This window comes from Oryctolagus cuniculus, chromosome 2 (genome assembly GCF_051225735.1).
Source record: "Oryctolagus cuniculus isolate XC-2025 breed Fujian yellow rabbit chromosome 2, ASM5122573v1, whole genome shotgun sequence".
Taxonomy (NCBI): Eukaryota; Metazoa; Chordata; class Mammalia; order Lagomorpha; family Leporidae; genus Oryctolagus; species Oryctolagus cuniculus.
The window spans coordinates 167,311,028-167,326,938 of NC_142868.1; the positions used below are offsets into that span (position 1 = coordinate 167,311,028).

At 36.4% G+C, this 15,911-nt stretch overlaps 1 long non-coding RNA gene across 8 annotated transcripts in view; it reads right to left on the reverse strand.

Moving 5' to 3' along the window:
• Positions 1–15,911, reverse strand: part of LOC108176367 (uncharacterized) — a 176,283-nt gene that overhangs the window by 83,035 nt on the left and 77,337 nt on the right. Inside the window, exon 4 of one of the 8 annotated variants that reach the window (XR_016229435.1) lies at positions 12,238–12,573. The exons of the other annotated variants lie outside the window; for them this stretch is intronic. This is a non-coding gene — a long non-coding RNA (uncharacterized LOC108176367). Of the gene's footprint in view, positions 1–12,237; positions 12,574–15,911 lie in introns of those variants that run through there. 8 annotated transcript variants of the gene reach the window in all.

The following is a 15,911-nucleotide window of genomic DNA, read 5'->3' on the forward strand; positions in this document are numbered from 1 at the left end:
GGCAGCAGCTTAACCCCCTGGGCCAGAGTTGGCCTCCAGATCACAAAGATATTTCTTTACCTTGGCTTGAACTATTCTCTTGTGTTCTAATCCCTATAAATGTAAGTCTAAAATTCAGTAAGTGGCCTTTCCCCAACTCTACTGTAAATGGACATAATTGCCTATTCTCTATTTGTGTAACACAAGCATACATCAGTAACTATCTCCCAATTATATTTTAAATAGTCAAATATAATCAAAGCAAAGACCTACATACCAGATTGGATTGCAAGGTCATTTATGAAGGGAAAAAGCTGAAAATTACAAATGATTTAAATAATCATCAATAGAAAAATAAGAAGCAGTTTATAGTTTATTCTCACAATAGAATGTAATAGAATATTTAAGGAAGATGAAGATTCTGAATATACTTTGATGTGTAAAAAAAACATAAAATGTTTAATAGCTTTGATTTGACTCCTACAGAAAAATATGGATATATTATATAAATAACATATTATATAAATATATTGTATATATTTATATGTAATTATATATATAATATATATTTATGGATTTAAAGTCCTAGCATATCCTGAGCTAGAATTACAAAAGAAAAGGAAGAATCAAGAATAATTTTCCATTCAAAAAGTCTGTAACTGAGTTTCTTTTTAGTCATAGAAACCTATCGTAGTACAAAAAGTCTGGTCCTGAATTTGGATTTAGTTCTCTTTGGCAAAAAGTATTCTGGGTAATTAAGACAAAAGCTCATCACATAGTTGAATATAGTGATCCATACTTGTTTTGGTCTCTACCAATGAAATGCCACTTTATCTTTCTGCAGAACATGAGACTTCATTAGTAGAGGTCTCTTGACTGTGGTAGTAGCACTGTTTGCTATTTTTAAGATAATTAACATTTAGTAGCTAAATTTTAACCCATGATCTTTAATCCCAAAAGTTGTCAAAGACTGAAATTCAGGCAATTACACCTGGTATTTTGAAGGAAATATTGTGGTGTGTGAGTGCACATTACCCATATACACCCAGAGAAGGCGAGGTTGTGCATGTGTGTAGAGAGAGGCAAGGGAAAATTTGTAAATGACTACACACTTCATAGTAGGGAAATTGGTAACGGTGAGGGTAATGTCCCTGCTTCCTAAAATCTACTATGTCTAAGAATCTTATTTCAATAGAAAGCTATCACATCAAGTCATAGAAATCCAGAATAAATGTGAATATATAAAGGGGAAATGTAATACATCACAGAAAACAAAGCAAATTATCCATTTCTCAGAAGTGACAATTTATTTTAATTTATCAAGGTCTCTTTAGTTTTAAGTAAAGACTGTGGTGATAACAAATACCATTCAAATTGCACTGACATTGTGGCCACCTAGCCAGAAACAGGGTGAAACAATGGTGGCTGGTGGTGAAAGTACTTTGATTGTTTCACTGAAAGACATTCAACCAACTCAAAGAAGGCCACAAGGCTATACTAAAATCCAAAAGAGGGCTTATTCTGGAAGAATAAAAGTGTTTATATTCTAAGTCTTTAGTTATATCTTCTCATGTTTGGAAAAATATCTCCTTGTCACATTTGAAGTATCATCCTTTACATTTCATCAAATAGTCCCTGTTCCCTCTGATATGTAATAGCTAACAAATAGAGTATAAAAATTGCGATGTTCATGAGTGAAATCAGCATGTTGAAATTTGATTATTGTTTATAGCCTTTGTCTATACACCTCAGGAACAGTGATGTTTCTACCTGAGTTCTTTCTTTAGGGGAGGTTTGAACTTGCATTTATAAAGCGAATTGAAACACATTATATCTAAAATTGAAAGAAAAGGGGCCGATACTGTGGCACAGTGGGTTAATCCATAGCCTGCAGTGCCAGTGTCTCATATGGGTGCCAGTTTGAAACCAGGCTGCTCCACTTCCAATTGAGTTTCCTGCTAATGTACCCGGGAAAGCAACAGGGAATGGACCAAGTATTGGGCCCCTGCACCCGCCTGGGAATCCTGAAAGAAGTTCCTGGCTCCTGGCTTCGGCATGGCCCAGCACCCATCTTGCAGTCATTTTGAGAGTGAACCAGTGAATGGAAGATTCTCTCTCTCTCTCTCTCTCTCTCTCTCTCTCTCTCCTTCTCTTTAAAAAAAATAGAAAAATAAGAAAGCAAGGAGGAAGGATGTTGTGTCCGTTATGAGATCCTCCCCAAAACAACTCACAAAAGGCAGGCTGGATGCAACAGCAAGAGGATTTTATTTCCAGCCAGCTGGGGCTCTCACGGGCACATACGACACAGTGCAGTGCTGAGGCAAGAAGCCCCGCCCCTCCCCCTCCCAGCATTTTTATGCACTCAAGTAAACAAGTACATATGTCACTACATACATAGGCGAGTTCCTTATTCCTTATATGGTAATTACCTAAGTCTATGCATTTTATTGGTGCATTTGAGCAACTCAGGGGCTAGGCGTCACACAGGAAGGCAGAAGAATCTAAATTCCAGGAATAGTTTCACTCCTGTACTCTTAGGCCTGTCTTTTCTGGCTTAAAATAAAGCCTGTCATGGAGGAATGGTGATTCTGGCAACAGGTTCTAAAAGCTCCTGAGACCAGATTTTGCTTGACTTTAATATGTTGCCCCATATTTTATATCACTTAATCTTAACATACTACACACTATTAAGTCTTAACTCCAAATGTACTTAAGTTAACTTAGGGTTTGAATTAATTACTTATAACTGAACTCCACGAGGGGAGGGTGAGTAGGTAGAAAGCATTGCTATGTTCTTAAAAAATATATATATAAATGAAATTCATAAAATCAGCTCTCTTTGTACAAATAAATTTATAAAAATGAAAAAGAGATAGCAATAAAAAGGAAATACATTTATCCAACATTAGCTGTGTGCTAAATCTGTATTTTTTCTGAGACACATTATCTCATTGTGACAAGCAAAACAATAACACTACAAAAATGCTCATATCCTAATCCTCATGCATCATGAATACTTTATCTTATATGGCAAAAGGACATCACAAACTTAATGAATACTAAGGAAATTGAAGTTGAGAGATTATTCTGGATTATTTGGGAAAATTATTCTGATCAATCCTTACAAGGAGAGGGTCACCTTGGGCATAGTCAGAAAGCCAGAAAGATGAGAAGTTGAGGAAGACTCCACCTATCCTTGTTGGCTTTGAAGACAGAATGAGGAATTCAGCAGCCAAGGAATACAGGAAGCTGTGACAAGCCAGAAAAAGCCAGACAACATAATGCATGCATGCACAACCTACCAGAGGAAGTACAGCTGTGCTAACATACTTCTTTTAGCTCAGAATATTAACTATTTTTTCTTTTTTAAAAATTTTTTAATATAAACAAAAAAGATTTCATGCATTTCATAGATACAATCCAAGAAGACAAACACACTTTCCTCATTCCCAAGTTACCCCTCAAACCTCCTACTTCCTCCCCTCTTTTGGTCAGTTTTTCCAAAGATACAATTTTAATCTATACTATATTGATGGGCTTAATCCACCACTAATGATAATATATAACAAGCAAAAAGCAAGAAAACCACAGTTACACAGGAGTGTAACAATGGCTAAAAACAACAATCATATCACAAAATGTCCATTTCATTACAATACATTTTTTGTATTCTATATTAACTGCCAAATGTTGGGGAAAACACATAATATTTGTCTTTTTGAGACTGGATTATTTCACCAAATATCATGGTCTCCAGTTGCATCCATTTTGTTGCAAAAGACAGGATTTCATTCTTTTATTGGCTGAGTATCTATCTATAGTTTCTATACACCACATTTTCTTCATCCAGTCATCAGTTTATAGAAATCTGGGTTGATTATATCTCTTAGCTACGGTGAATTGAGTTGCAATAAACAAAGATATATAGAAAATTCTTTCATATGCTGATTTCATTTTCTTTGGGTAAATTCCCAGGAGTGGGATGGCTGGGTCATATGATAAATATATTTTCAGATCACTGAGGAATCTCCATAGTGTCTTCAATAATGGTTTTACTGGTTTACATTCTGATCAACAGTAGATTAGGGTACTGTTTTCCAGACATCTTCACCAGCATTTTACCATTTTTTGATTTTTAGATAATAGCCATTCTAACTGGGATGAGGTAAAGCCTCACTGTGGTTTTTATTTGCATTTCCCTGATGACTATAATACTAGCATTTTTCATGTGTCTGTTGGCCATTTTATTTCATCCTTTCAAAATGCAAGTTCAGGGCCAGCGCCGCGGCTCACTAGGCTAATCCTCCGCCTAGCGGCGCCGGCACACCAGGTTCTAGTCCCGGTCGGGGCGCCGGATTCTGTCCCGGTTGCCCCTCTTCCAGGCCAGCTATCTGCTGTGGCCAGGGAGTGCAGTGGAGGATGGCCCAGGTGCTTGGGCCCTGCATCCCATGGGAGACCAGGAAAAGCACCTGGCTCCTGGCTCCTGTCATCGGATCAGCGCGGTGCGCCGGCCGCAGCGCCGGCCGTGGCGGCCATTGGAGGGTGAACCAACAGCAAAGGAAGACCTTTCTCTCTGTCTCTCTCTCTCACTGTCCACTCTGCCTGTAAAAAAAAAAAAAAAAAAATGCAAGTTCATGTCTTTTGCTCATTTCTTACTTGAATTGTTTTTTTTTTTTTTTTTTTTTTATTGTTGAGTTTCTTGAGCTCTTTATAGACCCGGATATTGACTCTTTATCAGTTGCATAGTTTGCAAATATTTTCTCCCATTCTGTTGGTTACCTCTTCACTTTGCTGAGTGCTTCCTTTGCTGTGCCGAAGCTTCTTAGTTTGATGTAATCACATTTTCTAGTTTTGCTTTTATCACCCATGCTTCTAGGGTTTTTCCAAGAAGTGTTTGCCTATGCCAATGTCCTACAGAGTGAATGATCTTTCTGATGTGTTGTTGAGTTTGACCAGGTAGAATTTTCTTGAGAATTTTTGCATATATGTTCATCAGGGATATTGTCTATAGTTCTACTACATGTATATTTTTCTGGTTTTGGAATTAAGGTGATGTTGGCCACATACAAGCCTTTTTGGAGGATTTCCCTCCACCTTTAACTGTTTTGAATAGCTTGAGAAGAACTGTAATTAGTTCTTTCAAAATTTGGTAAGATTCAGCAATGAAACCATTCAAAACTCAACCTTTCTTTGTTGAGAAAATCTCCAGCTTGATTATTGGTCTTTTTAGGTTTTCTATGTCTTCATAACTCAATTTTAGTAGATTGTATCTGTGCATAAATCTACCCATTTCCTCTAGATTTTCAGATTTATTGGTATATAGCTGCTTGTAGTAATTCTTGATGATCCTTTTTTGTTTCTATGGTATCATTGGGACATCTCCTTTTTATATCTGATTTTATTGATTTGGATCTTCTGCCCCCTGCTAGCGCTCCAGGCTGGACTCAAAGTCAATGTGGTCTACCACGTTCGCCATCATTTCGATATCACCAGTTACAAGGGTTGCCATGGTTTGCTCTCACCTCACTTTCAGAAAATAGTGTCCTCTTCAGCCTCCAGCTGTGGGAGTTGGGGCTAATGAGCCTGCTTGCGCCTACGTGTTTTGTTTACCAAAAAAATTTAAAACGATATATTTCTAGTTTATCTGTATTAATTTGTTAGAGCTCCTGTAGGAAACAAATGTTTAATTTCCAGAATAATATTAACTCAAAGTGCATTTTCTCTGTTTCACAAATATAAAACATGAGACAAAGAACAATCTATATGCCCTGTCAGAGATCACATAAATAACGAAGTACAAATCCAGAATTAACACCTAAGGCTTTGATTTTATAATCCTTTCAGAATGATGAGTTTTTCATGCTTAGTGTACAATTAAGTAAAATTCTATCCTTTAGGAATTTATTAGCAAAATAAACTAACAAAAATGACCCAAGTGTAAGTGTACATCTGTACTATTTTGTTGCTCAAAATAATGAAAACAATATTTGAAAGAAAAGTATAATTAGTAAGAAGTATATAAAATAGTATTTATAACAGAAAAAAACATTCTAATTAGATTCCTATTTAGGAACAAAAGTTAGAATGACATAATATAAAAGACAGACATAAACTAAGCTTGGGGTCCAATACTGTGGCACAGTGATTTAAACCATTGCCTGCAGCACCAGCATCCCATATGGGTGCCAGTTGGAGTCCTGGCTGCTCCACTTCTAATTCAGCTCCCCACTAATGTATCTGGGAAATCAGTGGAAGATGGCTAGAGTGCTTTGAACCCTGTTACCCACAGGGAGACCCAGATGGAGTTTCAGGCTCCTGACTTTGGCCTGGCCCAGTCCCGCCCATTATAGCCATTTAGAGAGAGAATCAGCAGAGGAAGATCCCTACCTCTCTCTCTTTCTGTCTCTCTCAAATCTCTGTAGATGCCTTTCAAGTAAAATAAATAAATCATTTATAAAATAAAATTTTTAAAAATGAAAAACTAATCCTGGCAAGAGCATGGAGAAACTGGAATCTTCACACTTTGCTTGTAGGGATGTAAAATGATACAGTGCTTTCGAAAATTCTTTGGAAGTTCCACAAAAGTAAAGCATGGAATTACCATATGAACCAGCAATTTCATGCTAGCAATATATCAGAGAGTTGAAAACATCCATTGGCACAAATGTCCAATGTAGCCTCATTCTTAATAGTCACAAGGTAGAAATAATCCAAATGTTCTCCAACAGGTGAATGAGTAAACAAAATGTGATCTATTCACACAATGGAAAATTATTCGGCCACAAAGAGAAAGTAATGATTATTACCACAAAATGGATGAACTTTGAAATGATGATAATTTGAAAAAGCCAAACATAAAGGACATACATTTATCCCAAGTAAGCAAATCTACAGAGACAGGATTATGCGTTTTCAGGTGTTGCCATGAGGATGGGCAGGTTAATAGGAAATGATGGCAAATGGGCATGGGATTTCTTTTGGGAAAATATTCCAGAATTAGACAGTGTTGATTGTTATACAACATTGTGCATACACAAAAGTTACAAAGAAGGTGAATGTCATGGTTTACAAATTCTCTCTTAATTAAGAAAACATAAGAATTGGAGGTATGTCTTATGAAAAGCAAACATAAAAAATGAACATCCAAGGAGCTCTAAATTTTGTAAACACGGTCCTTTTTAACTAAAATGTTATTTTATCTTTTTTTTTTTTTTTTTTTTGAGAGGCAAAGAAAGAGAGACACAGAGACAGAGGGAGCAAGGATCTTTCATGCTCTAGTTTACTACTCCATAACGCCCACTACAGCTGGGGCTAGGCCAGGTCTTCTATGTGAGTGACAAAAACCGATGAATTGAGCCACATTCTGCTGCTATCCATGATGTGCATTACCAGGAAGCTGAATTGGAAGCTGTGTAGTTTAACCTTAAACCACAGCACTCCAATATTGGATGTGAGTGTCCCAATCTGCTTTTTAAGCACTGTGCCAAATGCCCACTCCTTTTTTATCTAAGTATTTTTATTTTTTAATTTTTTAATTTTTATTATTTAATAAATGTGAATTTACAAAGTGCAACTTTTATATTGTTGTGGTTCCCCCCAACCTCCCTCCCTCCCGCAGCCCTCTCCCCTCTCACTCCCTCTCCCATCCCGCCCTTCATCAAGTTTCATTTTCAATCACCTTCATATACAGAAGATAAGCTTAGTACACACTAAGCAAGGATTTCAAGAGGCTGCCCTCACACAACCGCACAGGTATAGGGTATTGTTCGACTAGTAGTGTTGTTTTCAAGTTTCATAGTAAAACACATTAAGGACAGAGATCCTACGTGGGGAGCATGTACCCAGTGACTCCCATTGTAGATTTAACAATTGGCACTCTTATTTATGGCGTCAGCAATCACCCGAGGTTCTTGCCATGAGCTGTCTAGGCTATGGAAGCCCCTTGAGTTCACCAACTCTGAACTTGTTTAGTCAAGGCCATATCACAGTGGAGGTTCCTTCCTCCCTTCGGAGAAAGGCGCCTCCCTTCTTGATAGCCTGTTCCTTCCACTGGGGTCTTGTTCACCAGGATCTTTCATTTAGATTGTTTTTGCCACTGTATTGTGGCTTTCCATGCCTGTGAGACTCTCATGGGCCTTTTAGCCAGATCTGAATGCCCCAAGGGTTGATTCTGAGGCCGGAGTGCTGTTTTGGCAAATGTCCACTCCTATAAAAAGATTGTACCCCTGTAGTTTGAATAAATAGTTATATTATGATTTTATTTCACATCACTGAGAATAAAGATCACTCTGAATTATAATATCAATTAAAGAGTTTTTAATGGATTTATGATTTCTGAATATTGAGAAATAATTAATAAAGTTTTATGCAAATTGATTTAAGCTAAATTTGTAAATGCAAATGCATTTACATTTAAAATAAAACTTTGCCCTTGGCTGAAACTCTCATGCTTGACTTGAGTATCTGATTGATTTACTGTCTCAAGGTTTATTAGTACAGGATTTTAGTTTCTGAAACATTACTGTTATCCTAGAAATCTTCACGCACTATATCACATGAAAATTTAATTGAGACATATGTTGTATAATAAAGGTTATAGCCTGGCACTATACCTAGCAAGATTTGCCCTATTTCCTATAACAACCTCTCTATTGACTATACTCATTCATTGCTAATTAGCTTCTTACCAAAGAGTATTGGGGTAGTTTCCATATAGTTTTCATATTTTACTCACAAATGAAATAATGGAATATAAAGTAAATCAGGAGACTCTAAAGTGTCTACCCTATAGCCAGAACTTCTATTTCAATATTTAGGTATAAAATAAATCTATTGTTAGATTCTGGGTTCTCCCCTTAAAATAAGGGGAAACTTGTGAAAGTGCCGATGTACATGGATCATCGAGAAGACTGTCAATTTAATGGAGACCAACAGAGAACAACACAGTCTAGGTCAGGAATTGCACAAACACCCAAGATGTCTAGTAAATATGTTTGAGGAAAAGTCTCTTTTCTTAAACAGAATATTTTAAAAAGCACTTAAAGTCTTTCAATATAATCCTTAGTAATACTGCATGTCTTTAATAACTAGAAAGTTGGTTGCAAATTTAAAAGTTTGACTCCATGTAAAAGTCAATTCTTAAATTTTAATTTTGAGGTCATTGATCACATTTCACACACTTCTCGTTTCATCATTACTAATATTTTAATTCTAGATTTTTATTTGGTATCTGCATGCCTTTCAAGAACTGTAATGACATCTTCTGTTTCAGGTGTGAAGCAATAAGAAAAATGCTGAGACCTAGAAGTATAATTTTTATTGGCAGCCTGGTTCTGACATTCACAGTTTAAAAGGTTTGGTAAATTTAATTTTGAAAGAAATTAAAATGTAGAGGTGAGTCACAGAAGAAATAATGTCCAAAAATCATGGATGGTTGGCACCATTTGGGTATAATGATGGCTTAGGTGGCTTCTTTATACTACCACGTATTAATATGCCTTCCTTTTCCATTCTGCTCTGTGTCCCAGAGTTATCTTTGGACAAGATATCTTAGATAGTGCCTCATCTGGTCTCTTTTCCCTCCAATTCCCAGTTGTATTCTACCATTGGGTGACATGATGAGGAATGAAAAAACAGAGAGCAGTAGGGTCTTGTTCCCCAGGCCCCAGCTCTTCCCCTACTGGAACACAGACTGGCTATATCTGTGAATTTCCTGAAAAACAGTCCAGCTTCCTGCTGATGTGCCTGGGAAAGCAGCTGAGGAGGCCCAAGCAATGAGGCCCCTGACACCCACATGGGAGACCTGGATGAAATTCCTGGCTCTTGGCTTAAGCCTGGTCCAGCCCTGGTCGTTGCAGCCACTTGGGGAGCAAACCAGTAGATGGAAGATCTCTTCTCTCTCTCTCTCTGCCCCCCCTTTTCCCTCCCTCCTTCCCTTCATCTCTGGCTGTTATTCTGACCTTCAAATAAATAAATAAATAAATTTTTTAAAAGAATATTAAAAAAACAGTTGGGTTGATCTCTCCTATACCTTCAGCTTCAACTATAAGCTTTCGTGAAAGAGTACAGATAGGCTGATAGGGACCAGATCACACAGGGACATCAATAACATGCTAAGGATTGTAAATATTTCCTGAATATATGGTAGTCTCTGAAGTTTTTAATTTTTTAAAAAAAGGTAAAATTAGATTTCTAAAAAGCAACACTAATATCAATGAGAAGAAAAGATAGAAGGAGGAGAGACTCTAAGAAGAAAGGTCACCTAAGAGTCCAGTCAAACATACGTGGTGAGTGACAAGGATTTGAACTACAACAGGAGTCATTGAAATGGAAGGAACAAGCTAGACAGGTATTTAGCAGAAATGAAAATGTGTCTCAGTGCAGTGACCTGACCAATCACTAAACTAAAAGTTTGGGCATAAGTTGTTTTCAATTATCAGAGTTCTTGTACCAATTGTTCAATGGAACTAAACTAACACAACAGAATTTATAAAAACAGGTAACATAATCTGGTAACAAGTAATGAGTAAGTTTATGGTTCTTACTCTTTGAATTATTTCCAAAAGAGAAATATTTTATAATGATACCAACATTTCTTTTGCATTTTCACCATAACTTTTACAAAGTAAATACTATTTCTACTTGTTTAAATTATATCAATACTCACTGTAATAAAATTGAGCAATATAGAATAAAAGAGGAAAATGAGTCCTCCCATACTACTTCCATCTATAGGAATAAACATCATTAGAAGTTTAATGTTTATCTCTCTGTTCCTTTTGTTTTGTGTAAATTTATATGCACACACATGCACACATACACTTTTTAACATGTATAAAGGATATATTCTACATATATTTGTGAATTACTTTCATGCTTACCAATTTCTATGGAATCTTCCCATCATAAATACAAATAAATTAATCTTGATTTTGGCTGTACAAAGTAGTTCATATATGCATATATTTTAATTTATCTAAGGTCACCTCCTTTGATAAATATTTAGATTGCTTTGTGTTTTTCTATTATAAACCATTTTACAGTAAATGTGTATTTTTCATGCTGAAGGCATGTGTTATAACCTGAACAGATATATTTCTAAAAAATGCATGTTTATTTTAATTGCAACAGATACCACCAACTTGCTTTGTAAGAGCACTGTATTAGTTTACAGGTATTCTTATTTTTAACAAATGCAATGCTATTTTGTTGCATTCAGACCAACATTAGATATTGCCATTCACTCATTTTCAATAAAAATTTTAAAAGGATAAAAATATCATTTGGGTATTTTTCTTTATGTAACACTTTTATCATTACTAAGATTAGGCAGTTTTCTTGTGTTTATTATTCATTTAACATTGGAAAAATTAATCGTCAATTTTTCTTTTGGATTACTTGTCATTTTTGTATTGATTTTAGAAGCTGAATTATTAATTTAGAAAACAGTGTTTTTCCCAAATCTGTTGCTTTTTTCCCCCAATATGTAATAGTTTTTATGAAACAAGGTTTCATTCTTCCATGCAATAAAGATGTATAAAAGCTCCTAATTTTTTATTTCCAGCTTTTATGATATGTTTAAAAAAACTTCATTTAAAATTATTATATTAGTCATATTGGGCTACCATAAGCAAATGTCACAGACTGAAACAACAGAAATTTACTCCTACAGCCCTGTAGGCGGACATCTGAAATCAAGGTGTCACTATGGCTGGGGTACGGTGAGGGTCTCCTCCCAGCTTGCTGAGGACCACTTTCTCACTGTGTGCTCGCATGGCCTTGCCTTGGCGCATGCACACAGAGGGACTGCTTGCTCCCTCTCCTCACAGGACCTACCACTGGACCTCATTTAACCTTTATTTTCTCCTAAAAGCCAATTCCAAATACAGTCTCCCTGGGGACTGGGCTTCACCATATGAAGTTTGGGTGGGGAAGGGGATAAGCGTTTCAGTCTATAGCAATTACAACAAGGCATTCTTATGTATAACTTCTGATATTTGTGGAAATTTAGGTGTTTAATTCATCTATAATTTTATTTTCACATCCAAAAAAGAAATGGTTTTCTAAAATATGGATCTAATTCCTTGTTTTTCCATATTGGTATAATTTTTCAAATATTATTTATTACATGGCCTATTCCTTCCCCCACTAATATGAAATGCCAAAATTATCATATAAGGTAATACCAGAGATGCATAAATTATCCTGTACTTTCTTCTTTTCCATTAATTATGTTGTTCCAGAACTAAACCCACACTGTTTTAATTCTTTGAGCATTTTTGTATGCTTTGACATTTATTAATCATCAAAAGGTTTTCAAATTTTCTTGGCTATTTTTGACCAAATTCTCTTTAGTTTTAGAATGTGCTTGTAATATTTCATTTAAAGGAAAAAGAACAATTTGGCAATTCACTATTCTTTAGTAAGTTAATAGAGTTTTCTTCTTAGGACTCAACCCGCTCCGGCAGGACTGCAATGATGATGGCCAAGGATATGTTTCTCCATCTCTGGTTCCTCTTTTCCTCTCGTTGGCCTCCTTCTCAATCAGCATCTTCCCTCCCAAGGTCAAGATGTCTACCTGGAAATTGCAGATTCCTGTACAAGCAGGCAAATCCTCTGAAATAAGTGTATCTGTCTGTTCTAACAGTTCCCAAAATTCTGTCACCATCTTTGACTTCCAAAAGTAACATGTTCTGCCTTTGGCTAGCACAGTTTGCTGACTATGCCAGCTAGTCAGTGAGTTGGCTTATCCCTAACACGAACACAGAGAGTAGAGTCGAGAGAAGTTTTTCTCAAAGTTAAACCCATTTTATTTGAAAAAATAATTGATTTGGATAGTCAAAAGCAATACATATGCACAGTACCCTAATGTTTTCTTTTACTTTTTCTAATTCCTTTTATTTTTTCCCTTTATTGACTTCCATTGAATTCAACTTTCTTTGTAATATAGTTTTTTTCTCCCTTTAACAGTTTGGCATTTTACATCATATTTTGGTCATTCCAGTACATAATCCTTTAAAATGGTCACTTGCTGGCAATATTTGACTACCCAGAATATGAACTCCCATCAAACAAAAGGATTCTCTCACCTTGTGATTCTTAATGGAATCAAAAAAGCTAGTGTTTAGTCTCTACATCCTGGCAAATGGGGGCAGATAAGCAGCCAGGTCAAACCAGGTATATATCTTGGTGTGAGATATGAAGTAGAAATAGTCTAGACTATAGTTCGCTTTGTCAGTTGATGGTACAATCTTATCCAGTGGCATCAGGGGGCAACACTGGCCTCTAGTTTCTATTCACAGGATTAGCACCAGCATGCTGAATAAATGGATTCTGTGGTTTGACCATGAGTGTTTTTCACAATTGAGCTTCCTTTGATGTCTGCATACCTTTAGCCCTATATTCATTTGCTTTCATTTTATTTGTAAGGCAGGGAGATGGAGAGAGATCTTCCATCCACTAATTCTCTACCCAAATGCCTGCAAAAACCAGGGCTGGGCCAGGACAAAAGCCAGGAATCCAGAATTCCAAACTGGTCTTACATAGAGGAGGCAGGGACCCAACTACTTCAACCAGCAGCTGATGCCTCCCAGAGGTGGTTAGCAGGAAGCTGCCTCAGAACTAAAGGAGCTGGCACTGGAAAGGGGTCCTCAGCCGTGGGATGCCAGCATCCCAAGCAGCATCCTAACTGCTGTGTCAAACATCCACCTTTACGCTGTGCTCATTTTTCTTTGATTATTTATTTTATAGAGCATACTACAGTATATATTTTCTATTTTAATTGTCTATTTGTATCCTTTTCCAAGTGTTATGAAAGACACTTTGACTTTACCTAGTTTTTGAGCTCCTAAATTTTTAAAGTTTTTGAAACACTGTCAAAGGTGCTGTAATATACACAATGTATACATTATGATACATTATCTTTGAAGTTCAGATGTTTCAGTTCTATAAATGCATTTTATGTGTACCATATATTGTGTTTTTGTGCCTATATATTTATTGCACTATATTGTATTCAAAAATTTCTACTTTATCCATAATTTATATGTATTCTTATCTTCATATTTGTGTATTTATATATTTATTTTGCTAATTTATTGATCTTATTAACATTATGTCTGTACTTCTCATTTTTTCTATTTTGTATATTATATTTTTATGAATTCTGTGTTGGAACTTTTAAAAATGAAATTTGCTTATCTTTCCTTCCATACCTCATTCACAGAGTTTTCTTTAAAAAACTTACCAGAACCTGAGATAATTTCATCTATTTTTTTCTTTGTTGATATTTTTCTTTAAAAATTTGAGTGCCAATATATCAAAATTTCATTTTACTACATATTATGAAGACACTATATTTTTCAAAGTTTTTTTCTCCAAAATAGTTAATTAATTCCATTCCTGTTTTCTAAGTAATTATTTTCACATTTTTAAAGATGACATTGTTGCAGCCAGCGCTATAGCATAGTGGTAAAGCCACTGCCTGCAGTGTCATTATCACACTTGGGCACCCCATTAAAGACGCAGCTGCTCCACTTCCAATCCAGCTCTCTGCTATGCCCTGGGAAAGCAGTGGAAGATGGCCAAGTCTTTGGGCCCCTGCATCTGCATGGGAAGACCCGGAAGAAGCTCCTGGCTCCTAGTTTCAGATTGGCACAGCTCTTGCAGTTGCCATCTGGGGAGTGAACCAGTGGATTGAAGACTCTCTCTCTCTCTCTCTCTGTTTCTCTCTCTCTCTCTCTCTCTCTCTCTCTCTCTTTGCCTCTCCTTCTCTCTCTGTGTAACTGACTTTCAAATAAATAATTTTTTTAAAAAAGATGACATTGTTAACTATATAGCCAAATCTTTTTTAAATTTTCTAAAATGTCTCTTATAAAACAACTGTTGGTGTCCAGCTTTGCAGTAGAGCAGCATCCCATATGGGCTCCAGTTGGAGACCCAGCTGCTCCACTTCCGATCCAGCTCCCTGCTAATGTGACTGGAAAAGCAGAAGATGCTCCAAGTGCTTTGGCCCCTCCATGAAGCTCCTGACTGCTGGCTTCAGCCCAGCTCAACCCTGGCTATTTCCACCATTTGGGGAGTGAGCCAACTGATAGAAGTTCTCTGTCTCCTCTACGTCTTTGTCTCTCTCTCTCTCTGTCTCTTCCTCTGTGTAACCCTGACTTTCAAATTAATAAATAAATCTTTTTTAAAAAATTGGGCTGGCGCCGTGGCTCACTAGGCTAATCCTCCACCTAGCGGCGCTGGCACACTGGGTTCTAGTCCCGGTCGGGCGCCGGATTCTGTCCCGGTTGCCCCTCTTCTAGGCCAGCTCTCTGCTGTGGCCAGGGAGTGCAGTGGAGGATGGCCCAAGTACTTGGGCCCTGCACCCCATGGGAGACCAGGATAAGTACCTGGCTCCTGCCATCGGATCAGCGCGGTGCGCCGGCCGCAGCGTGCAGGCCGCAGCGGCCATTGGAGGGTGAACCAACGGCAAAAGGAAGACCTTTCTCTCTGTCTCTCTCTCTCACTGTCCACTCTGCCTGTCAAAAAAAAAAAATTGGCAATTACCTTAGTAAAATCATATTCTATTTATTAAACATTCATTTTATTTTACTATACTCTTACAAAGTCAATTTTACCTCATTAGAAATTTTCAAAAATGTATTTTATTAATGAAATATTAAATTTAAAATTTGGTTTCCATTGAACAAAAGAAATATACAGGTACCTATAATTATTTGTTACAACTTATTGTAAAAATTCATAATAACATACTAATGTCTCAATTGTTTTATTTTATAAGATATATTTATTAAATTTGCCTTTCAGAATTCTGAAGATGTTTATGAAGATATTTTGGCAATTTTAATATTTAGCAAGTAAATATCTCAAGTACTTGTAATTTTATTTGATTTTTATAATTACAAGAAATATCTTTTTAATGCATTTTA